The sequence below is a fragment of the Lithobates pipiens genome, unplaced genomic scaffold (assembly GCF_037356315.1).
Source record: "Lithobates pipiens isolate NorthernLeopardFrog02 unplaced genomic scaffold, aLitPip1_a1.2 Scaffold_16, whole genome shotgun sequence".
Taxonomy (NCBI): Eukaryota; Metazoa; Chordata; class Amphibia; order Anura; family Ranidae; genus Lithobates; species Lithobates pipiens.
In genome coordinates, this window is record NW_027507748.1 from 541,270,199 (window position 1) to 541,296,287 (window position 26,089).

General features: G+C 46.9%; 1 protein-coding gene across 2 annotated transcripts in view; it reads left to right on the top strand.

Moving 5' to 3' along the window:
- CACNB3 (calcium voltage-gated channel auxiliary subunit beta 3) overlaps positions 1–26,089 on the top strand; it is a 345,917-nt gene that overhangs the window by 39,520 nt on the left and 280,308 nt on the right. The gene's annotated exons all lie outside the window — the stretch shown is intronic.

Below are 26,089 nucleotides of genomic sequence, written 5' to 3' on the forward strand. Positions count from 1 at the left end.
CCACACACAAGCGGACTGTCCGCTGAAACACTGTTCAGCGGACTAAGTTGGGCGAACAGTCCGCCCGTGTGTACGCGGCCTTACTTTGAATTTTGTTATCCAGGCTACTGAGGGGACCAAAATGGACTATAAGTAAAACAATAAACGAAATATAAATTTTTAAAGCTGGACAGATTTTTATTATCTACTGAGACCCATTTATTGCATAGGCTGTTTTCTGGAAAGGATGAACTCATCCTTCAACCACTTCCTCCCCAGCCTATAGTCAATTGACGGCTGGGTGGGGCATTCGTTGATCCATGTGGATGTCATATGACGTTCTCCTGGATCACTGATTGTGAGCTGCGACATGATCTATCACTGGCTGTGTCCATCGGACACAGCCAATGACTGATCAGTGTACTGGGTTGCTGCAGATACCATGTAATCGCTGTGACCAGTTGATGTGATCACACTTTGCCTTTGAAACAGCATTTGTTCTTCGAGGTACACTTGCACACAGTTTTTGACGGAACTCAACAGGTCATGTAGGTTGTTCAAAACATCCTGGAGAACTAACCACAGATCACTCTGGATGTAGATTGCCCCAAATCCTTCTGTCTGTTCATAAAATATCATACAGACTCGCTGATGTTGAGATCAGGGCTCTATGGGAGCCAAACCATCACTTTCAGGACTCCTTGTTTTTCTTGACGCTGAAGATAGTTCTTAATGACCTTGGCTACAGAATAAATTTGAGGCCAATCACACATCTCCTTAACGGTATGACATGATGAATAAGTATCTACTTGTATTTATTAGCATTGAGGACACCATTGATCCTGACCATATCTCCTACTCCATTTGCAGAAATGCAGCCCCAAACTTGCAAGGAACCATGCTTCACTGTTGTCTTCAGACACTCATTGTACAGCTCTCCAGTCCTTCTGTGAACAAACTGCCTCCTGCTAAAGCCAAAGATTTCAATATTTGACTCCTTAGTTGAGAGAACCTGCTGCCATTTTCCCCTGCACCCCAGTTCCTATGTTTTTGTGCAAAATTGAGTCACCTTGCATAACCTTTGTCCATGTCAGAGGTATGGCTTTTAGCTGCAATTCTTCCATAAGGCAACTTCTGTCCGGACTACTCTGAACAATAGATGGGTTTATCTGGGTCCCAGTGGTTTTAGCCAGTTCCATGCTGATGGCACTTGTGAACATCTGCCACTGTCAAGGGGAAGTATGCATTATATGTCTTTCATCTGCTGCATTAGAAATGAATTGTACTTCATCAGTTTAAATGACTGAAAAAAACTAGAGATGCATTCCCTACATTATTTCTAAATTTATTTTTGACTTACCTTGGTTGTTTTGCTAAAGACAAATAAGTTGTTCACTATGCAAGGGCCGTTGCCCCAGAGCTTAGTGGATATACTGAAGTTCCACTTTAGAAAAAATGCCCAATCACATGCAAGGAAAAAAAAAAAACACAGTCCGGCGGCTCAAATATTTGTTACAGCCCTATGATAGTGTTTTCATTATGGTTGAAGACAGTTGAAGACCACGAGACACCTTTAAAAAGCATTTCAAACTACAAAGTATGTGCAAACTGCAGTAACTTGTAGAAAGAGAATACATTCTCTAAGGCCGCGTACACACGGGCGGACTGTTCGCCCAACCTTGTCCGCTGAACAGTGTTTGGGCGGACAGTCCGCCCGTGTGTGGGCTTTCAGCGGACAGTTTCAGCGGACAGTTGGACGGACAAAGTCTTTCGGAAATTCCGAAAAACTGTCCGCTGAAACTGTGTTTGAGCGAACAGTCCGCCCGTGTGTGGGCTTGTCCGCTGTACTTTCGAAATGAGCGGACTGTTCCCGCTCGGAAAGTCCGCCCATTTCGAGCGCGTGTACAGGTAGGCGGGGCCCGCGAAGGAGACGTCGCGGGCTCCGCCGCCTGGAATGGGCTTAAAGGGGAACCCCAACGCCGAAAAAAATCGGCGTGGGGGTTCCCCCCAAGTCCACACCAGACCCTTGTCCGAGCACGCTACCCGGCCGGCCAGGAAAGGGGGGCGAGCGAGCGCGCCCCCCCTCCTGAGCCGTACCAGGCCGCGTGCCCTCAACATGGGGGGGTGCCTTGGGGAAGGGGGGGCCGCGCGGCCCCCCCACCCCAAAGCACCTTGTCCCCATGTTGATGAGGACAAGGGCCTCTTCCCGACAACCCTGGCCGTTGGTTGTCGGGGTCTGCGGGCGGGGGGCTTATCGGAATCCGGGAGCCCCCTTTAAGAAGGGGGCCCCCGGATACCGGCCCCCCACCCTATGTGAATGAGTATGGGGTACAATGTACCCCTACCCATTCACCTGTGAAATAAAGTACAAATAAAAACACAACACAGGGGGAAAAAATATTTTATTGCACAGCCGGGGGTCTTCCGTCTTCGGGGGTCTTCTCGCCGGACTCCTCCGCAATGTGTGTGTAGCTCTTTTGCCAGCGGAGGAGTCCGGCTTTCTTCCTCCCCGCCGCCGGCCTCTTCTCCCGACTTCGGGGGTCTTGTCCCCCTCTTCGGTTCTTCTGCCGGGCCACCGCGCCTGGTCCGGTGGCCCGGTCTTCTGTCGCCGTCTTCCGTTCTTCTGTCGCCGCCTTCGGTTCTTCTGCCGGGCCACCGCGCCTTCTTGTAGCTCTTTTACAGGCGGTGGCCCGGTCTTCTGTCGCCGTCGCCGTCGCCGCCTTCCGTTCGTGTTCTTCTTCTTGTTCTTCTTGTTCTTCTCCAGGCGATGTTGACACGTCGCTCCCTCCGGCCGGAATGCCAGAGCCGCCCTGCGCTGTGACTTATATAGTGACAATGGGGCGGGGTCACATGGTATATGTCACATGGGTTGATGTCACATGGTGACCCCGCCCCCTTACGATGTCATAGTCCCCATGTGACATCAACCCATGTGACCAACCCATGTGACATATACCATGTGACCCCGCCCCATTGTCACTATATAAGTGACCGCACAGCGCGTCCCCGGCATTCCGGCCGGAGAGCTCGTCGAGTCAACATCTCCAGGAGAAGAACAAGAAGAACAAGAAGAAGAACACGAACGGAAGGCGGCGACGGCGACAGAAGACCGGGCCACCGCCTGTAAAAGAGCTACAAGAAGGCGCGGTGGCCCGGCAGAAGAACCGAAGGCGGCGACAGAAGAACGGAAGACGGCGACAGAAGACCGGGCCACCGGACCAGGCGCGGTGGCCCGGCAGAAGAACCGAAGAGGGGGACAAGACCCCCGAAGTCGGGAGAAGAGGCCGGCGGCGGGGAGGAAGAAAGCCGGACTCCTCCGCTGGCAAAAGAGCTACACACACATAGCGGAGGAGTCCGGCGAGAAGACCCCCGAAGACGGAAGACCCCCGGCTGTGCAATAAAATATTTTTTCCCCCTGTGTTGTGTTTTTATTTGTACTTTATTTCACAGGTGAATGGGTAGGGGTACATTGTACCCCATACTCATTCACATAGGGTGGGGGGCCGGTATCCGGGGGCCCCCTTCTTAAAGGGGGCTCCCGGATTCCGATAAGCCCCCCGCCCGCAGACCCCGACAACCAACGGCCAGGGTTGTCGGGAAGAGGCCCTTGTCCTCATCAACATGGGGACAAGGTGCTTTGGGGTGGGGGGGCCGCGCGGCCCCCCCTTCCCCAAGGCACCCCCCCATGTTGAGGGCACGCGGCCTGGTACGGCTCAGGAGGGGGGGCGCGCTCGCTCGCCCCCCTTTCCTGGCCGGCCGGGTAGCGTGCTCGGACAAGGGTCTGGTGTGGACTTGGGGGGAACCCCCACGCCGATTTTTTTCGGCGTTGGGGTTCCCCTTTAAGCCCATTCCAGGCGGCGGAGCCCGCGACGTCTCCTTCGCGGGCCCCGCCTACCTGTACACGCGCTCGAAATGGGCGGACTTGCCTCCGCCTTACGTGGGCGAGTCCGTTCATTTCAAAAGTTGAGCGAACTGTTTGCCCAACCTTGTTCGTCAAACAGTCCGCTCGTGTGTGGGCAAGTCCGCTCATGCAAATTTTGAGCGGACTGTTTGACAAACTGTTTGCCGAACAAGGTTGGGCAAACAGTCCGCGCGTGTGTACGCGGCCTTAGGCCGCGTACACACGGGCTGACTGTTCGCCCAACCTTGTCCGCTGAACAGTGTTTGGGCGGACAGTCCGCTCGTGTGTGGGCTTTCAGCGGACAGTTTCAGCGGACAGTTGGACGGACAAAGTCTTTCGGAAATTCCGAAAAACTGTCCGCTGAAACTGTGTTTGAGCGAACAGTCCGCCCGTGTGTGGGCTTGTCCGCTGTACTTTCGGAATGAGCGGACTGTTCCCGCTCGGAAAGTCCGCCCATTTCGAGCGCGTGTACAGGTAGGCGGGGCCCGCGAAGGAGACGTCGCGGGCTCCGCCGCCTGGAATGGGCTTAAAGGGGAACCCCAACGCCGAAAAAAATCGGCGTGGGGGTTCCCCCAAGTCCACACCAGACCCTTGTCCGAGCACGCTACCCGGCCGGCCAGGAAAGGGGGGCGAGCGAGCGCGCCCCCCCTCCTGAGCCGTACCAGGCCGCGTGTCCTCAACATGGGGGGGTGCCTTGGGGAAGGGGGGGGCCGCGCGGCCCCCCCACCCCAAAGCACCTTGTCCCCATGTTGATGAGGACAAGGGCCTCTTCCCGACAACCCTGGCCGTTGGTTGTCGGGGTCTGCGGGCGGGGGGCTTATCGGAATCCGGGAGCCCCCTTTAAGAAGGGGGCCCCCGGATACCGGCCCCCCACCCTATGTGAATGAGTATGGGGTACAATGTACCCCTACCCATTCACCTGTGAAATAAAGTACAAATAAAAACACAACACAGGGGGAAAAAATATTTTATTGCACAGCCGGGGGTCTTCCGTCTTCGGGGGTCTTCTCGCCGGACTCCTCCGCTATGTGTGTGTAGCTCTTTTGCCAGCGGAGGAGTCCGGCTTTCTTCCTCCCCGCCGCCGGCCTCTTCTCCCGACTTCGGGGGTCTTGTCCCCCTCTTCGGTTCTTCTGCCGGGCCACCGCGCCTGGTCCGGTGGCCCGGTCTTCTGTCGCCGTCTTCCGTTCTTCTGTCGCCGCCTTCGGTTCTTCTGCCGGGCCACCGCGCCTTCTTGTAGCTCTTTTACAGGCGGTGGCCCGGTCTTCTGTCGCCGTCGCCGCCTTCCGTTCGTGTTCTTCTTCTTGTTCTTCTTGTTCTCCAGGCGATGTTGACACGTCGCTCCCTCCGGCCGGAATGCCAGAGCCGCCCTGCGCTGTGACTTTTATAGTGACAATGGGGCGGGGTCACATGGTATATGTCACATGGGTTGGTCACATGGGTTGATGTCACATGGGGACTATGACATCGTAAGGGGGCGGGGTCACCATGTGACATCAACCCATGTGACATATACCATGTGACCCCGCCCCATTGTCACTATATAAGTCACAGCGCAGGGCGGCTCTGGCATTCCGGCCGGAGGGAGCGACGTGTCAACATCGCCTGGAGAAGAACAAGAAGAACAAGAAGAAGAACACGAACGGAAGGCGGCGACGGCGACAGAAGACCGGGCCACCGCCTGTAAAAGAGCTACAAGAAGGCGCGGTGGCCCGGCAGAAGAACCGAAGGCGGCGACAGAAGAACGGAAGACGGCGACAGAAGACCGGGCCACCGGACCAGGCGCGGTGGCCCGGCAGAAGAACCGAAGAGGGGGACAAGACCCCCGAAGTCGGGAGAAGAGGCCGGCGGCGGGGAGGAAGAAAGCCGGACTCCTCCGCTGGCAAAAGAGCTACACACACATAGCGGAGGAGTCCGGCGAGAAGACCCCCGAAGACGGAAGACCCCCGGCTGTGCAATAAAATATTTTTTCCCCCTGTGTTGTGTTTTTATTTGTACTTTATTTCACAGGTGAATGGGTAGGGGTACATTGTACCCCATACTCATTCACATAGGGTGGGGGGCCGGTATCCGGGGGCCCCCTTCTTAAAGGGGGCTCCCGGATTCCGATAAGCCCCCCGCCCGCAGACCCCGACAACCAACGGCCAGGGTTGTCGGGAAGAGGCCCTTGTCCTCATCAACATGGGGACAAGGTGCTTTGGGGTGGGGGGGCCGCGCGGCCCCCCCCCTTCCCCAAGGCACCCCCCCATGTTGAGGGCACGCGGCCTGGTACGGCTCAGGAGGGGGGGGCGCGCTCGCTCGCCCCCCTTTCCTGGCCGGCCGGGTAGCGTGCTCGGACAAGGGTCTGGTGTGGACTTGGGGGGAACCCCCACGCCGATTTTTTTCGGCGTTGGGGTTCCCCTTTAAGCCCATTCCAGGCGGCGGAGCCCGCGACGTCTCCTTCGCGGGCCCCGCCTACCTGTACACGCGCTCGAAATGGGCGGATTTGCCTCCTCCTTACGTGGGCGAGTCCGTTCATTTCAAAAGTTGAGCGAACTGTTTGCCCAACCTTGTTCGTCAAACAGTCCGCTCGTGTGTGGGCAAGTCCGCTCATGCAAATTTTGAGCGGACTGTTTGACAAACTGTTTGCCGAACAAGGTTGGGCGAACAGTCCGCGCGTGTGTACGCGGCCTTACAGACAGGAGAATAAGTTGATGGTAGCTATGGGTTACAGACTTTGCTTTGAAAGTATATGTGTCTTCTTACATTGCCCTATAGATTAAGCCTGAATGTATATCAAATTCTAAATCTGTTTATAATGTCAGTGTTTTGGTAGCACTGCAAAATCATTTGAGCTGAAAGTCTTTTGTCAAGCACCTTCACCTCTTCTTGGTCGTGGCTGGGCTAAGTATGTTAGAATATTTTCCTAAAAAGCTGATTTGAAAATCTTTTGATAACCAAACGCTTATATAGAGAAGCCTGAATGCAGAAGTGGGGAAATGCTTGGATGAACATTGCTATGATAAATGTACAGACGGTAGTCCTTTGGGGTGCTGCAGTGAAACTAGCTTTTGGCCCCCATCATTGTGATTTTCTTGGTGCTTTTACAGCTCATGTCTATAGTAGAGTTTTGTAACTTACCATTCCAATGCCAATGACAGTTATATCATTCTGTTAAATACAACTACTGACCAAATGAAGACCACAAATAGGGAAATAAGTATTCAGAGTTTGTATTGGAAGTAATGTCTTCAAGTATTGCACTTCTGTTGCCATGCATTTGTGAATGGCTTATATGCAGTTACAGATTCATCCTTCTAACCTGCAAATAATTGCATTGGCTTTTTTTTTTTTTATTTAAAATTGTCAACGAACAAGACCATCAATTTTTCCCCTCTAAACTTCAAAAACGTCAAAAATTCTAAATTAAAATTCTAATTGAAAAAATTTACCCCCCCCCCCCCCAGCATAATCCTGTTTGGCCCCCCACAATTGTTATTCTTTTTAGTGTCTTTACAGCTCATAAGGGAATTTTGACTCATCACTCCAATACCATTGAAAGTCATGTCATTCTGTACTACACCAAAAGTGACAGAATATAGACCGTAAAAGCAAAAAACTATTCAGCGTTTGGCTTGGAAGTGAAATCTTTAAGTATTACACTTTTGCGGACTTGCATGGGTGATTGGTCTAGATCAGGGTTAGGCAAGATCGGCACTCCAGCTGTAGTGAAACTACAAATCCCATCATGCCTCTGCTTCTAGGAGTCATGCCTGTGATTGTTTTGCAATGCCTCATGGGACTTGTATTTTCACCACAGCTGGAGGGCTGAGGTTGCCTACTCCTGGTCTAGATGCAGTTACAAGTTCATCCCTCAATTGTTGCATTATTTTTGCTTTAGTTTTCTTTGTTTATTCAACAGTCAATGAACAATACCATCATTTGTACCCTCTAGACTCCATGATAGGGAACCAAACTTAGAATCCTAATTCAACAAACATCTTTAGCACCATCCTCTTCAGGCCTCTACTTTTGTCATTCTTCTTTGTGTCTGTACAGCTCATGTCTACAGGAGGGATTTGTGACAGATTATTCCAATACCAAGAATACCCATGTAATGTTGTACCACATTACTATTGACCAAATGTAGACTGCTAATAAAGAAATACGTATTCAGAGTTTGGACTTGTAAGTAATGTCAAGAATTACACTTTGGTGGTTTTACATGTGTGTGTGATTGGTCCAGATGCAAGTATAGGTTCTTCACTGAAACTTATTGCATTGTTTTTGCATTAGGTTTCTTAGCTTTATTAACAGTGTCAATAAACAAGACCATCAGTTGTACAATCTAAACTCCTAATGGGAGTTAAAATCCTAATTTAACAAATACATGCATTAAATATCTGCAATATCTTCAGCTTTATGCCACTGTTTCCATTTTCATATTTTCATGTACACATATGCAGGGCCAAAACTAGGTGGGGCGGGGGGGCGCATGCCCCAGGTGACACATCTAGGTAGTGCCACCCCCACCTGCACTGGGAACCACTGCTCTAAGGGTGTTGCTGCCACCTGATCAAGTGTAATGGATAGGCAATGCCTGCTGCATAGTTTGCTAAATACCGGAGAATCAAATAGGAGGGAGACCGCACAGGTGTACTAGCGCTGAACCACTCTGCTCCTCCCTCCTGTCCGTCCACACTATAGAAAGGCATTTCAGAGTGATGCTTCAGCTACTGTTGCTATGTTGCTTTGCATGTACCAAAAACGCATAGTGTCTGCATACTTCTATAGGTGGATGCACATGCAGCAAAAACTAGCTCAGCATACAGGACCTGTTTCAGCGCCTGACTGAATGAGCCCTTAGGGGAATTTATCTAAACTAGAGCAGGCAGAATTTGGAGCAGCTGTGCATGGCAACCAATTAGCTCATAGCTTTCATTTTTAAAGCAGAACAAGTTGAAGATAGAAGCTGATTGGTTGCCATGCGCAGCTGTTTCAGATTCTGACTGCACCAGTTTTGATAAATTCCCCTCACTGAGTTTTACATTTATTACTCCTGTATTCTAAGCACAGCACATTCTTTGTTAAAGTGGTTGTAAAGGCACCAGATGTTTAATCTTCATGCATTCTATGCATGAAGGTATAAAACCTTCTGTGTGCAGCAGCCCCCCAGCCCCACCTAATACTTACCCGAGTCTCCTCTTGATCCAGGAGAACCTTGGCTGTCTTAGGACCCACACTCCTGGTTGGATTTTGGCAGCAGCGGGACTCATTGTCTCATACTGCTGTCAATCACAGCCAGTGAGCCAATCAGAAGATGGAGGGGTTGGAGTCGTGTCTCCATGTGTGCATGGATACACAGAGCCGTGGCTCGGAAGCATGCCTGATTGGGTGCCCCCATAGCAAGCTGTTAGCTGTGGGGGCACCCAGAAAGAGGGAGGGGCCAGGGGTGCTGGCGAGGGACCCGAAAAGAGGAGGAACCAAGCTGCTCTGTGCAAAACCACTACACAGAGCACATAAGTATAACATGTTTGTTATTTAAAAAACAAAAAAAACACGACTTTAATATCACTTTAAGTTTAGTTGTGTGTAGTAAAGGATACGCAATAGAACAGTTTTTTTTTTTTTTATTATTATAATGAGGTTTGTACTGTCTGCTACATACTCACTTGTGGCACAGTCATTACCCGCTTGCCGCCCGCCGGCCATCATATGATGGCTAGGCGGTGCGTCTCTTGTTCTGGGAGGGCGTCATATGATGGCCATTTAAACAGGGAATGCGCGCAATGTGCGTGCGCATCCCTGTTCCTTCAGTGGCGGCGTGTCACGGAGACACCGCTTGCCACCGAGGGGGGTGAACAGCCATTGGGCATGGCTCTTTACCACGTTATCAGCCGTGAAGAAGACACGGCCGATCACAGGTGGTACCGCCCCACTTTGCACAGTGCATGCGTGCGATTGGGAGCGCACTGCGTGTGCATGTCGGTGGCGGCGTGTTCCCGGAAACACTGCTCATCACCAACGGTGGTAAACAGCCATTGGTACCTGAGTACCTGTCACCGCCCCACCCGCTGTTTCCAGCCCATCAGAGTACCCAAGTACCTATCTGCAGCCCATGCCTCATAGAATATACATTGGGGTGTTTGCTTTCCAAAATGGGGTCATTTTGTGGGTAATTCCACTGGGCTGGTGCCCAAGGACCTTCAAAAGTGTGATAGGTACTTTTGTAAAAAAAAATAAAGTGTGATAGGTAGGAATGAAATGAGATGTGTAATTTATGCTCCTAGAACGCCTGAAGGTACTACTTCAATGTTGGTCCTCTGTATGTGGCCAGGCTGTGTAAAAGTCTCACACATGTGGTCATTGTGAATTGTCACTTTCCACGCTGCCTGCCACCAAATGTGTATTGTCGCCTGCCATGCTGCCTGCCACAAGATGTGGATTGTTACTTGCCACGTCACCTGCCATATTGCCTGTCCCCAGTTGCGCAATGTCACTTGCCACGTTGCCTGCCACCAGATGTGAATTGTCACTTTATTGGTTGCATCACTGGTCCATTTAGCACAGAGGCAGACCTCTGTGCAGTGGTGGGTTCTGAGTGAAGGCAGGAGAGCGATTATACGTGGCAGGTAGTAAGAGATGATGTCATCTCTCTGCTTCCTGCCGCACCTCCGACATTGAGGCTGACAGAGCACCGGCTGTGAGGGCGGAAGAGAGTTGATGTGGGGGGCGGAGAGAGTTGATGTCATCTCAGCTTGCCTGTCACTCGCTTCTCTTATGGACCTGGCTCTCTTATGCCGGCCGCCTGTCTCTCTCATGCCTCCTGCCCGGCTGTCTCATGCTGGCCGCTCACACCCACGGCCCAGCTGCAGAAAGGCCGAGGGCCCGGTACTGGGCCACGTCCAAATGTTTGATGACCCCTGGTCTAGGGGATGTCTTTTTGTAATTTATTGCTGAAGAAATTTGTAAAAGGAGAGGTTAGAGGGGTGTGAAATACTCCAAAATGCTAAGCACAACTTGCAGAGGAGACTTCAGTTTGACTAGTATAGTCTGTAGGTGCACAGCTGAACACCATGCGGGAGCATGTAGCACAAGGTTGTAGACTGGAATAATCTGAATTCTTGCAGTTGGGGAACACAAGACAGTTTGCTGCACAAATAGGCAGGCTGGAACAGTTCAAGCATCCACAGCTGGAGAGCATGGCCAAACTACACAAGAATTAGGCTATACTCACAGATCCCAGGGGTAAAGAACAATTCCATGGGCTCTGTCCGCAGGAAAATAGTCCTAGGAAAGTAGTCCAGCAACCAGTCTAGAGGTGCTCCAGAGACAGACAGGCCCCCAAAGCTTGAAGATCACCTCCCTCTCATCACGGATCCACCACCACAGAGAGAAAAAAGACAATCTCTTCAGGGCTCCATACTATTTAACATCAGCCTAGCCACCATCTGTCAGAAACCATGAAATCAGACCAAGACAGAAGTACAGTTCAATCACACTTGTTTAATAATAAAAGTAAAAAAGAACAAATTTAGTCAAAACATAGCCAAAGTTCAGTAACCGGAATGGATAGTCAGCCAAGCCAGAAGTCAGGGATCAATGTAGTGGAACAGCAAGCAGGATCTGGAGCCAGAAGAGATGTCAGCAAAGCAAGTCTTTGACCACTTCCCGACCGGCGCACAACGATGTACGTCGCCAGAATGGCACAGGCAGGCAAATTGGCGTACAGGTACGTCCATTTGAAATTGCCGCCCTGCCATCGCGTGCACGCCACCGGCGGCACATGCGTACTGGTCGGGACCCCCCGTGAGTCCGGTTGTGGGTCCCGCGGACTTGATCGCCGCGGGGATACCCGCGATTGTCTCACGGGAAGGCTGAACGGGGAGATGCCAATGTAAACAGCATCTCCCCATTCTGCCTAGCAACAAGTGACACTGTGCTCTGCTCCCTGTGATTGGAGCAGAGATCAGTCTTCACTAACACACAGCCCAGCCCCCCACAGTTAGGAAAACACCCCAGGACACACTTAACTCTTACACTGCCACCCCCTGGTTAACCCCTTCACTGCCAGTGTCATTTACACAGGAATCAGTGCATTTGTATAGCACTGATTTCTGTATAAATGACAATGGTCCCAAAAATGTGTCAAAAATGTCCGATGCATCCGCCATAATGTCGCAGTCACAATAAAAATCGCTGATCGCCGCCATTACTAGTAAAAAAAAATTATTAATAAAAATGCCATAAAACTATCCCCTATTTTGTAAACACTATAAATTTTGCGCAAACCAATCAATAATCACTTATTGCATTTTTTTTTACCAAAAATATGTAGAAGAATATGTATCAGCCTAAACTGAGGAAAATAAATGTTTTTTTATATATTTTTGGGGGATATTTATTATAGCAAAAAGTAAAAAATAATGCTTTTTTTAAATTGTCGCTCTTTTTTTTGTTTATAGCGCAAAAAATAAAAAACACAGGGGTGATCAAATACCACCAAAAGAAAGCTCTATTTGTGGGAAAAAAAGGACGTCAATTTTGTTTGGGAGCCACGTCGCAGGACCATGCAATTGTCAGTTAAAGCAACGCAGTGCCGAATCGCAAAAAGTTGTCTGGTCTTAAGCCAGCAAAATGGTCCGGTCTAAAAGTGGTTAAACAGGAACGCAGGAGAGAGGCTCTATGATGTTGACAAGGCGAAGGCAGAGAAGATCTGGACTGGATGGCTTAAGTAGGCAGGACTGATGAGCAGGATATCATCAACAGCTGAGTAACTGTGGAGAGATAGGAGCTGGCAATTAGCCGACAGCTGAGTAGCTAGCTCTGAGAAGGAAGGGCTGAGCCCAGCCCTGACAGTACCCCCTTCTCAATGACCCCCCCCCTCGGAGGACCACCAGGCTTGAGGGGAAAGCATCCATGGAAATCATGGAGGAGGACAGGGGCATGTACATCTGAAGATGAGACCCAAGAGCGTGCCACTGGACCATACCCCTTCCGATGCACCAGGTACTGTATGCGCCCACGGAACCTACAGGAGTCAACAATGGACTGTTCTTCATACTCCTCATCGTTTTCAACCTGTACAGGGTGAGGATGTGGCACCGAGGTGGTTAAGCGGTTGCAGACCAAAGGTTTTAATAAGGAGACATGAAATACATTCGGAATATGCATATTAGCAGGAAGGTCTAATGTGTAAGCCACTGGGTTAATCCTGCGAAGAATACAAAAGGCTCAATAAACCGAGGTGCAGACTTCAGTGAGGAAACACAAGGTTGGAGGTTGCGAGATTACAGCCAGACCCTGTCCCCAACCTGGTAGGAAGGCACAGGCAGGCATCTGCGGTTAGCATGGAGTCTGCACCTATCATTAGCATGTCGCAAAGCCTCCTGGACTTGTGCCCACGTGGAACGAAGACCAGGGAGATGCTCCTCTAGGGCAGGAATACTCTGCGGAACAAATGAGTCAGGCAACATGGAAGGTTGGAAACCATAGTTCGCCATAAATGGGGACAATCGGGAAGCAGAATTCAAGGCACTATTGTGATCAAACTCTGCCCACGGTAATAGGTCTGACCAGTTGTTATGATGGTCAGAAATATTGCAACATAGGAACGATTAGCTCATTCTGTGGCCTCATTAGCCCACGTACACACGGTCGGAGATTTTGCCAACCAAATCCGTCGGATTTTGCCCGTCGGATTTAGTCCGACGGATTGTGTCCGAAACTGCTGCATACACACGGTCGGGCCAAGTTGGCGAAAAATCCGATCTTTCAGAGCGTGATGACGTAATTTCGTTACGATGGGACTACATTCAGGCTAGTAGCCAATAGCTTTGATGTAAGAATTTGATCTGAGCATGCGTGGCACTTGGTCCGATCAAAATGCTCTACACATGATCGGATTAGGTCCGTCCGGCCCAGTTGGTCGGGAAATATTTCCAACGTGTTGGAAAATTGGGTTGGACGGAGATTCGGACGGAATCAGTCCGATGCATACCACACACAGTCGGATTATCTGATGACACGATCCGATAAGACTCATTCCGACAGATTCTCCGACCGTGTGTACAAGGGCTAAGACTGTGGGTGATATGCAGAGGAAAAGGCAAGCTGAATTCCCAACTGTGCACAAAAGGCTCACCAGAACCGGGACACTAACTGACTACTCCTGTCTGAGACAATCACCTTGGGGAGCCCATGTAAGCAAAAGATCTCCCAAGCAAAAATGCAAGCCAGTTCCTTAGAAGTGGGCAACTTCTTAAGTGGAATACAATGAACCGGTCAACCACCATAAGTAAGGATAACTGTGTTGCTCTGGGAGTCGGGTATCTCCACAATGAAATCTTTACAAGGGTGGGCCCAGGGTATTGAGTATGGGTTGTAGGAGGCCCACTGGAAGATGTTGTGGAGTCTTACTCTGAGAACACATAGAACAGGCAGCTACGAAAGCGGTTACCTCAGCACGTAGCGTAGGCCACCAGAATTGTTGGGAAATGGCCCAAAAGAGTTGATTCTTCCCAGGGTGGCCAGCAGCCTTGGCAGAATGGTAAATCTGGAGCACGACAGTAGGGAGACTCTCTGGGACAAAGCAGTGGTCACAAGGTTTCCCAGGAGGAGCATGGACCTGAGCAGCAAGAATTTTGTCACCCAAAGGAGAAGTGAGACTGGTGCGAACCATAGCCAGAACACAATCAGGAGGAATCACAAGAACCGGAACTGTCTCCATCTTGGAATTGGAGGAAAATTCTCGTGATAAAGTGGCAGCCCTTACATTCTTAGTACCGGGTAAGAATGGGATAATGTAATTGAAACTTGACAAGAATAGAGCCCATTGCGCCCTTCTGGGAGAGAGGAGTTTAGCCTCAGACAAGAATGTGAGATTCTTTTGGTCACTAAGAATGAGAACCGCCACAGTGGTACCTTCAAGGAGATGTCTTCATTCTTTCAGGGCTAAAATGATCACCAACAGCTCTCTGTTACCAATCTCCGCAAGTGACTATTTCTTGGAAAAGCAGCCACAAGGATGCATAGCACTCTCAGAGGTAGGACATTGAGACAGAGAGGCGCCAACACCAGTCTCAGAAGCATAAACCTCAAGGATAAAAGGTAACATAGGATCAAGATGTGCCAACACAGGAGCAGAAAAAAAAGGCAGCTATGAGACTCTAAAAGGCCTTAACGGACTCTGGAGACCAACTCTGTGGGTTACAGTCCTTTCTGGTCATATCAGTCAGGGGCTTGACCAGAGACGAGAAGTTACGAATAAACTTCTGATAATAGTTGACAAAGCCCAGGAAACACTGCAGAGTATGTAAACCCATGGGTCGGGGCTACTGGAGGACTGCTGAAAGTTTCTCTGGGTTCATTGAAAAACCAGCAGTGGAAATTACATAACCCCAGAATTTAATCTGTTCACAATGGAAGTTGCACTTCTCCAGTTTACAATAGAGATTGTCCTCTCTTAGTTTCTGAAGCACACGACAGATATCTGTGTAGTAGCTCTCCAGGGACTTGGAAAATATGAGGATATCATCGAGATAAGCCACCTCACATAACTCCAACAAATCTCGGAGGGCATCGTTAATAAATTCCTGGCAAACTTCCGGGGCGTTACAAAGGTCAAAAGGCATTACGAGGTACTCATAATGGCCTGTTCTGGTATTAAACGCAGTTTTCCACTCATTGCCCTAATTAATCTTCATGAGATTGTATGCCCCTCTCAAATCAAGCTTCGTGAAAACCGTTGCGCCCTTGAGGCAGTCAAATAACTCCTTAATCAACGGAATTGGATAGGAATTCCTAATCGTGAAATGATTTAGATCCCTTTAAAGAATACAAGGTCTCAGTTCACCACTCTTCTTCACAAAGAAGAAACCAGCACCAGCAGTAGATGAGGATTTGTGGATGAAACCTTGAGAAAGTGTGTCTGCAACATACTCCTCCATGGCCTTATCCTCCAAGACCGACAAAGGGTAAACCTGGCCACGAGGAGGTATGGCACTGGGTTGAAGGTCAATTCCGCAATCATACGGCTGGTGTGGAGGCAAACTACTGGCTTGATCTTTGTCAAAGACATTGCTAAAATTGCACTACTCCTCTGGCAGGGAGGAGAGTAAAGAGGTGCACAGGACCTTAGCTACCTTCTGGAAGCATGTCTCACTGCATTGTGGCGACCAGGAGAGAACCTCAGCAAGGAACCAATCAAAAGAGGGGTTGTGCCTTTGTAACCAAGGATAACCAATAACTAGCAGAAACTTAGTTGAGGAAATAACTTGGAATTGGATTAACTCATGGTGAAGAGCCCCTATGGCCATGGGCAACGAAAACCGTCTCATGAGTCACATGGGCACGCTGTAGGGGTCTCCCGCCAAGAGTCTCAATGGCAAGTGGAGTGTCACGCAGCTGCAGTGCAATCCAGTGCTTCGCTACAGAAGCAGCATCAATGAACAGGCCCGCAGCCCCAGAGTCGATTATAGCCTGTATCTTGACGGACGACTCAGCCCAAGAAAGGGTGACCGAAACCAAGGGCTTATTCTTCTGGATAACTGGGGATGAAACAACATCACCTAAGGTCTGTCCATGACAGGACCTCAAGGTTCAGGCATTCCCTGGATGGATAGAACAAGACTTCGAAAAGTGACCTGCTTGGCCACAATAAAGGCACAATCTCACCCTCCTCCTAAAGGTTCTCTCATCCACAGAGAGATGCATGAAACCCAAGTGCATGGGTTCAACTTCACTGACCGACTAGAATTCATGGCCTTCGTCTACTGTCAGAAATCATGAAATCAGACCGAGACAATAGTACAGTCAAATCACACTTGTTTAATAATAAAAGTAAAAAAGAACAAACGTAGTCAAAACATAGCCAAAGTTCCGTAACCAAAACGGATAGTCGGCCAAGCCAGAAGTCAGGGATAAATGTAGTGGAACAGCAAACAGGATTTGGAGCCAAAAGGGATGTCAGCAAAGCCAGTCTTTAAACAGGAACGCAGGAGATAGTTTCTTGTGATGTGACCAAGGAAAAGGCAGAGCTCCTCTGGACTGGATGGCTTAAGTAGGCAGGACTGATGAGCAGGATCATCAACAGCTGATTAACTGTGGAGAGAGATGAGAGCTGGCAAATAACCGACAGCTGAGCAGCCAGCTCAGAGAAGGAAGGGCTGAGCCCAGCCCTGACACCCAAAGATTGGCAAAACCCTGATAAACATTCAGTTTGGTTATCAAAATTATCCCTCCCTAAGCTCTAGAAATTTCTCACAGAGGCAAAAGGAAGCTATTTAAACTCCCAGCCTTTGAAACCTCGAACAGACCAGAGCAAACAATCACTACTCCTCTGATTACAGAGCAAGCCAAAAACTTTATTTATCTAGCAGCCTAACTAGGAGGGTGCTACATGCAAGGGTTTTTTTTTTTATAATAACAAAGATTTTATAGGTTTTATTGATCCTGACCCCTTGACTCCAAAGCTCTTGTGGTTAACAATCTTGGTAGTGATGTACTGAAGATACACTATATTACCAAAACTATTGGGATGCCTACCTTTACACACACACATGAACTTTAATGGCATCCCATTCTTAGTGCGTAGGGTTCAATATTGAGTTGGCCCTTAAAATAGATTGTATTAACAAAATAATCCTTGTTTTCAGATGTTTCCCATATTACTACAGTCAGTCATTTGGACTCAATCTATTCCATGCCAAAAATAAATGATAGCATTTTTTACATTTTATTTTTATACCTAAGATAATTGTGAGTGTGATTATATATGATTATGTAAAATGATAAAACCAGATTTCCTTTAACAGAGGGTAAGCATACATCTGCGTACAATTATTCATGGTTTGTTATAGAATACAATTAGATAAGAACCGAAAGACCTTGGTTACTTTTTTAATTTTATATATAGGTGTTAAATGTATAATCTAGAACTTGTAAACTTATTTTCTTGTCATTTGTTATATTGCTATTATCCAAAATATATTACATTTTTGATTTATAAATGACCCACCCTAATCACTATACTTTCTTGGTGAACAAGTGTATCAGGATTTTACCTTTGTACATTTTGGAGGTCTTTAGTTTATAATTTTGAAGGATCCAGTATGTATACTGCATATAGTTGTATGTTTGCATCTGGGTTGCAAGGGAACCTTTAAACATTTAAATGTCATTTCATGGGCCCTTTAGTGAAACACATGGATAGTGAAAGAGCAGGCAGCATAGTGGTTAGTTAAAGTACTGGGGTTCTTGGTTCAAATCCTGACCAGGAAACTATTTGCATGGAGTTTGTATGCTCTCCTGTGGGCTATCCATCCACATTTGAAGCCATGCTGGTTAGCCTTGGTGTGTATGTATGTGGGATACAAATCTTAGACTGTACGCCCCTTGAGGGTAGGGACTGTTGTGAATGTACAGTATGGACTGGGGCTAAATAAATTGTCAGTATTATATGTTGCCCCCTGTTCCTAAAATTGTGGTTATAGTGTAAATTTAGTTTTTGGCTTAGCTGTAAACAGCTCAGATTTGATTGTATAGTTTATTTGGTTCTGCTCTAAACGTAACTGAGTTGTGCACTTCTCACTGTTGCCAGTAGGTGTCACTGGTACCACAGGCCAGTATGAGAATTACAACTAGGTTGAGCTATTTAATGATTATTCTTTTTCTAGAATAGCCCAGTGGGAGGTTCCTGGCCACTGTACATTCTGGGAAGGGGGTATTTATTGGGCAGAGCCATGTGCTCTATATCTTCTCTTACCTCGGGGCCCTCCTGGCCTGAGGATGTGTTGCTGCAAGTTCTGCAAGTAGGCCCAGAAGGAACCTACTAATCCTGTGGTGTTCCTTAGGCTGTCTTGCCTGTGTGGAGGAAGCTGAGCCAAGCTGAGGAGATCCAGGGGAGGACCCGTGCTGGAGAGAGCCAGGATGAAGGCTGGTCTCTCAGGAGGGCCTGGTAACTCATTTGGAAAACACACCTATACCTAAACTACTCTTATGCCACGTACACACGACCGGACTTTTCAACGGACTTGGTCCGGCGGACTGGAATCCATCGGACAATTCGATTGTGTGGGGACTGCAGCAGACTTTTTCTTCCCAAAAGTCCGGTGGACCTAGAAATAAAACTTGCTTCAAATCTTTCCGACGGACTCGAGTCTGGTTGAAAAATCCGGTCGTTTGTGTGCTAGTCCGACGGACTAAAACCAACGTTAGGGCAGCTATTGGCTACTGGCTATGAATTTCCTTATTCTACGTCACCACGTTCAAATCCGTCGGACTTTTGGAGTGATCGTGTGTCGCCAAGTCCATTCGTTTGAAAGTCTGGTGGACCTCAGCTGCAAAGTCCGTCGTATTGTCTGCCGGACCAAGTCCGTCGAAAAGTCCGGTCATGTGTACGTGGCATTACAGTGTTGCCAGATGGCTTAAAGGTACTGACACTGTGAAATTGAATACTATTCTATAATCTTAACCATGGTAACTAGCTCCTGGCTGCTAAGTCTGTGAGAGAGGCTTGTCCATGAGTTCTACTGGCTGCTAAGTCTGTGAGAGAGGCTTGTCCAGAAATTCTACCAGCTGCTAGATCTGTGTGAGAGGTCTATCCAGGTAGGCAAGGTCTGCTAATAGAGAAAGCTGTTTTACCTTAGGATTCAAGGAGTCTGTAAGTGATCTGCAAATGGTATCTGAAACCTCCCCTAACTCTCTCTCCTACTACTTCTTTCAAGTTCCTTATTAAAGCATTGCAAATATATAAAGTTACTGAGGCCCAAATTATGTTCTAATTTCGCATTATAGCCATGGACTCAGCCCTTGGGTGAATGTAAGCTTGCCCCCTGTCTCTGGAGGTACCTCTTTGCTCCCAGTAGACCCAGTGGGGTGCTACATGTATATATGCCTTTTTATAAATAAACTATAACTTCCATCACCATATATACTGTAGCGCAGGGATATGCAATCAGTGGACCTCCAGCTGTTGCAGAACTACAAGTCCCATGAGGCATAGCAAGACTCAGACAGCCACAAGCAGGACACCCAGAGGCAGAGGCATGATGGGACTTGTAGTTTTGCAACAGCTGGAGGTCCACTAATTGCATATCCCTGCTGTAGCGTATAAGTCCCCAAGGTTCAGAATTACTTCTGCTTGTAAAAGAAAGAGTATTGCTTATTTGTTTAAGTGTTCTGTCCACCAGGTTACAGAGTACATGTAATACATGCTTTGTAATCCTTGCTCCAAGACTGGTTAGGGCAACCCCTTCCTCTGGCAGTCCAACAAAGTAACTAGCAAGGACAAGACTGCCTGGTAACAAGTGCTTGTCTCATCTCCAAGCACTTAACGGAGACAAGTGGCAGCAAGAGGAATGTAGAGGGATGTGAGCTTTGTATTATTAATAAATTCTTATGTTTTTTTAACATCTTGAATTAAGCATTTAGACTTTAGTATTTGACTTGACATTAGCCATTTGCATTGTGCAACAAAATAACTTAGACCGGGAGTCAGCAACCCGTAGATCTTGATCTACCAGTAGATCACAGCCAGGTGACTGGTAGATTGTGGTCTGAGCTGGCTGACCTGTCATCCAAGAGCAATAGAGTGCAATGCAGAGGGACTACTTGTAAAGTTGGAGCTGTAGTAGGTAGCAGGAGCCACATAAGCCAATGCCTCCTTTGTAGTGCTGGCTCCTGTCCCATGAGGAGTGATACTAACTGCACTCCACCTCTCATGCCGGCTAGCGGTCTCCAGATTGGTGCCAGCAGCAGGAAAGAAGAAATCTTTAGGTCAGTGTGAAGCAAAACAGTGAGCATAATGGTATAGGGCTGCTTCTACACTTATGTGCTGCGGTTTACCCACACCGCAGATGCGGTGTAGTGTACCTGCAGCTTCCCTGCAGGTTAGCTGCACTTAGCCATAGGCTTCTGTGATATTCTGCTGGTTTGGTGAACTTTCTGAATGCAGGAGTTTTAGGGCACTTTCGGAAACTGCCCCACACCGCAGTAAACCGCAGTACATGATTATGAAAGCAGCCTTATAGGGGGCTCGGAACAGTAAGGGTTAATTTACATTTGCAGTTTGGGGGTTGTAAAACACCATATTTAAGGCATTTTTTTTATCACCCCGCCCCCAACCACACACCCTTTAGCTGCAGTGGCCTAGGGTGTACACATGTTGCAGCCGCAGCAGGAGTTATACACCCTGTCATGGTGGCTATAGAACCTGCCAAACATGACCCATTTAAGTGAATGAGGCCTCTCTGCAAGTGCCCTTCAACCTTGTGCAGTACAGCAGACAAAGGGTTAAAAGCAGGCAGCATTGTGTTGCTTTCTTACCACCTGCCCTAATCCCTTGGACCCCGCAGAAGCATACAGTTGTGGGGCACTTGCAGAGTGCCCCGTTTACTTGAATTGGTCAAAGCTTAAGGGGGTATGGATCGGGGGCTGTAAAACCCTGACTTTATGTGTGAAAAAGCCCTAAGGATTCCACTGCTGAATGCAACTAAGGGCTTATTCATAAGTGAAGCAGGCACTGCTGCTCCTCTGAAAAGTGATCTGAGTGTGTTAGACAGCTGGTGAGGAGGCGACATGTTGCCTCCTCACCACCTGATTTAAACCCATAATTACCGTGCAATGCATGTAATTTCAAAACAATAGTGTGGCAATTAGTAGACACGTGCAATTACTTTCGGTCCGAATACAAATTCGGACAATTTTTTGGTTATTCTGAGATTCGAATGTATCCGAATCTACAAATGAAATAAAAACAAATAGTAACAAATTTAGTTGAAAGCTGTTAAAATGTATTTCATTTTTTTGTTTTCTAACGAATTCCAACTTTTCAGAACAATTCGGATTCGGATCAGTCAAAAAATGATTGACCGATTTGAATTCTCTATAAAGAAATAGCTGGTTGTTAAGCAGCACTGTCCAGTCAAAGGCTGGGGTCAGAGGGGAGACCTGTAAGTATTAGGGCGCTTTCACACTGCTGCCCAGATAGCAAGCAATTGTGCTGCAAACTTGAAAATTACTTGCTAAGCTATTGCTAGACTTGTCATGCTTCACAAGTTTGTTGCACAATTGCAGCAAGTCCGCATTGCATGACTCCAGATCAACTTTCTTTGCAAACATTCTGGAAGTCTGCTGCAAGTACTGGTTCAGTTATGTTGTGCAATAGTCATCCCACCACAGGGGTCACTGGGGTTGAATGTTTATGCTGTAGACTTGCAGAGCTCTTGCTGTAGACTCACCACTGCAATGTTGCTCTTGCTAGAGTCTTGCCAAGCAAATTGCAAAAGTGTCAACTAGAACTTGCTTGGCAAAACTCTAGCAAGACTCTAGCACTAGAACGTGCTTCAAGTGCTCTAGAAGGGTACAACTTGCCAGTGAAAATGTGCAGCAAGTTAACAAACTTACAATTCAACAATGCCACAAATTTGTTCCAAGTTATCCTTGCTATCTGGGAGTGTGGGCACACTGCAGTGTACCCGCGGTTTACGTGTAGGTTACCTGCACTTTTCCATAGTCTTCTATTCTATCAGGTGTTTTTGAAGCATTCTCTGAAAGTACACCTAAAGTCCTGCATGGCGCATCTTGGGTGCGCTTTCAGAAAATGCAACCAAAGTGTGTCAGAGTTGTGTAAATCTCTGGATAGACAGAAATAGCAATCCTTGGGGCAGCTAAACAGTTCCCTATATGAATTTAATCTGTATATTTATTTGTTTGCTTGGAGTTTGGCTTTAATAACGGTAGATATTTTAATAATATTTACAAACATTGCTTCAGCACAATTGCATACAGTTTAGTGTCTGGGAACCTATAAGCTTAGACTCATGTTTGCTTTTCTCGTTGGTGTCTTGATCTACCGTATTTTCCGGCGTATAAGACGACCTTTTGCATGTAAAAAAATTGGCCAAAAAGCAGGGGTCGTCTTATACGCCGGGTCAGCCCCTCGGATGCCGGCTGGGTGTTCGGTAATACTGTATGTAGCTTCGGCTACATACAGTATATACCGCTGAGCCAATCCTGGTGAGCGATGTATTCAAATGAATACAAAGCCTGCTCGGATTGGAGTAACGACTTCTGCCAATCCGAGCAGGCTACTCTGTAGCCTGCTCTGATTGGCTTGGAGAGTCAGAGTGGCGCGGGCTGATGATGTTACAGCCTCTGCCAATCCAAGCAGGCTTTGTATTCATTAATAGAATACATCGCTCGCCGTGATTGGCTCCAGCAAATGCAGGAAGAAGGAAGAAATATGAAGCCTCGGAAGCCGGGTCGTCTTATACGGTAAGTACAGTTTTAAAACCTTTTTTGTCCTGTAAGATTAGGGGGTCGTCTTATATGCCGGGTCGCCTTATACACCGGCAAATACGGTACCTATTGCAACATCCAAAGAGCACTCCATTACTACTTTTCTTGATCTGTTCTCCACAGTTGACTGCTCTGTATTAATCAAGACTCCTTTCTTTTTCTTAAATTTCATAAACTTTTAGTGCCCCTTATTTTTCCTGCCCTCTGTTGGTGTGCCTCTGTCCTTGGAACACTTCCTTTCTCATTCTTTATCTATAGTCTGTGCCAGCTGATTAGCTCAACTGGATTTCAGTACCACTTCAATGAAGATGATACTCAGATATTCTCTTAGGTCTTGATCTATTCATCTTTTTTGTGTCATCCTGCTTCTCAGACTGTTTCTCTACATGAAATAATAATTACTTTTCTAAAAAACCAAGTACGTTCAGCTCCCCAAGCCCTTTTCATATGGATCTTATTTAAATATCACATTCACTCACTAAATACTTTCTGTCATTTCCACCTTAAAACATGCATCCGTACATGCATAGATTAACTAAAAATGTACTACACGTGCTCATTATATCTTAGCTTTACTATCATTAACACCTACTTCTATGGTCTGCCAACAAACTGTTTGGCACCACTCCAATCCATCCTGAACACCACTAAATACTACTTATTTTATTGTTCCTTAATTGCTGGTGAAATAGGACTAGCAGTCCTAACCATTGTTGCTGTTGTCCCCCGTTTCTGTTGAGCAAGTCAGGTCAGCTAGCACTCTTTCTTTTCTGCACCCCATTATTAAAGTAGTAACACACACCGTTATTTAAAGAGCTGGTGGCAGAAAATCCACTACAGCAGGGAAGATGTTTGGAATTGCTCCAGAGCATAGTGGCCCTACCCCATGCACTCAATGCATTTGTTCATGTAGCAGTGGACACATGGGCCAACATCTATGAGCTCTGTTCCATACATCAATATCCCCGCTCAGCTCTGCTGTGCTTACCATCTTAGCACCTTTTGCTCTTTGCTTAGCATGTTCTACATAACTGTGTTATTGTTTTACTATGGTGGGGCAGTATAGGGACTTGGGCCATCAAGGGAACATTGCAGGGTTCTCCTTATTCTGGCACTACATACATGTCCTTTCAAATTTCCACATGCCATACTAACCACACTAATTGTGAACATGGCCTCCTTCTCCAGACTAGTCGCCACTTCACACTTTTAAAGTACAGCCTGCATTCAGTGCAGTATCATTGCCACACCATCACAGGAAGCTGCATAAGGTGGACTTCACTGCCAAGAACAACAGGGATTTGTAAAACCTTGCAAGAAGACAACGAGAAAGCTGTAAGTGCAAATGCCCTTATAATTAGGTTCTCTAGTCCATATGTTTTCCATTGGAAGCCATAGCACTGATTTAAAGTGAATCTATGGGCAACATTTAAGCCAACTCTTGGAATACCAGCCCCCTATGCATCCAACCCCCTGAACCCCTCCAAGATGTATTTGATAAAAAAAAAAAGCTTTAATAACTTTTTCACAATTATTCAATCCAATCTTGACGTCACAGGAGAATAAGCTATTTCTTCCAGCAGCCAGGGACAGGCATTCTTCTAATACTGAGCAGTGCGCAGATAATGACATGTGAGCACCACTCAGCCCTGGCATACTGTGAGCCCAGGCCTGCTTAATGTGGAGCCTCTAGGGAGGCATGTAAATGACAGGTACAAAAGGACAACACCTTCCACCCCCACCAGTAAAAAGAATTTCAACCTTGTGGTTATACTTTTGCCAGATTGCTTGGCATGTTCCAGAATGTGGAAAAATAATGGATATACTAGTTAGATCAACAGGTAACAACAAAATGTTATGGGGGAGATAAAAAAACGAAAAACAAAAAAAGATTTCTTCAAATGAGCTACCAATGCTCAAAGATATGCTTTCAGTCTATGGTTTAAACCTCCATGTTGTCATTAGTCTTACGGTGGATAAACAAATATAGTAGTATATTTTTAAGTTACACCTGCGGTCCACCTATTGATAATAGAGGGGGCATAGTGCAGATGTTTTCTATTTTATCTCCATCAAGTTCCTATGCCATCTTAAGCTACCCTTCTCATGTGCTATTCAAAGTAAGGACACTTACCACTAATAGAATTCACACTACACTTTTAGGTTCTACTTGGAAGAAAACATCAAAAGATGTTGAAATACTCACACTTGCCTTAGTTTCTAAGTAGCTATCAATGAGGGCTGAAGTGATTTCAAAGAGGAAATACATTATTAGAGGTATCTGAAAACAACTCAAAATATAAATTATATAGATATTTTTGAAAAATGTCTGGATTGTTCTGTAAGTTTGTTTCATGTTTTGCTCTGTTTCAGTGTTTTTATCATTTAAAACCATTAACTTTGTTTGATGTTGAGAATTACCTTTTTTCTGTAAGAATTAAATATTCATTATAATTCTAAACCCTTGTTCTGATGGGTCATATTTTGAGCCATTATTCAGTTCCAGTTGTGTTCTTGCTAAGTAAACTAAAAATCATGGGTGTATATATATATATATATATATATATATATATATATATATATATATATATATATATATATATATATGGCACTATATCCAGATAAAAATTTAGATGTATAACAATCAGGGTTCATATAGGTTTAGAATTGTTCTATGGTTTTATCAAAATGTTTTATGGCTCATGTTTTCATTTTTATACTTTGTCAGAAAACATTGTTTTGTAAGACTATTGATGGTCAAGATAAGATGCAAACCAAAAATGATGTTGTTTGTAAAAATGCTGTATATTTCATTCACTTTAAGAACATAAATCTGCAAAAAAAACACTGTGAATAGAGGTTTCAATGTTGCCTCCAGCAAGGAAACCGCTGATTCTTGTGAGTGGCATCACACAAGAAACATAGGAGACTTCA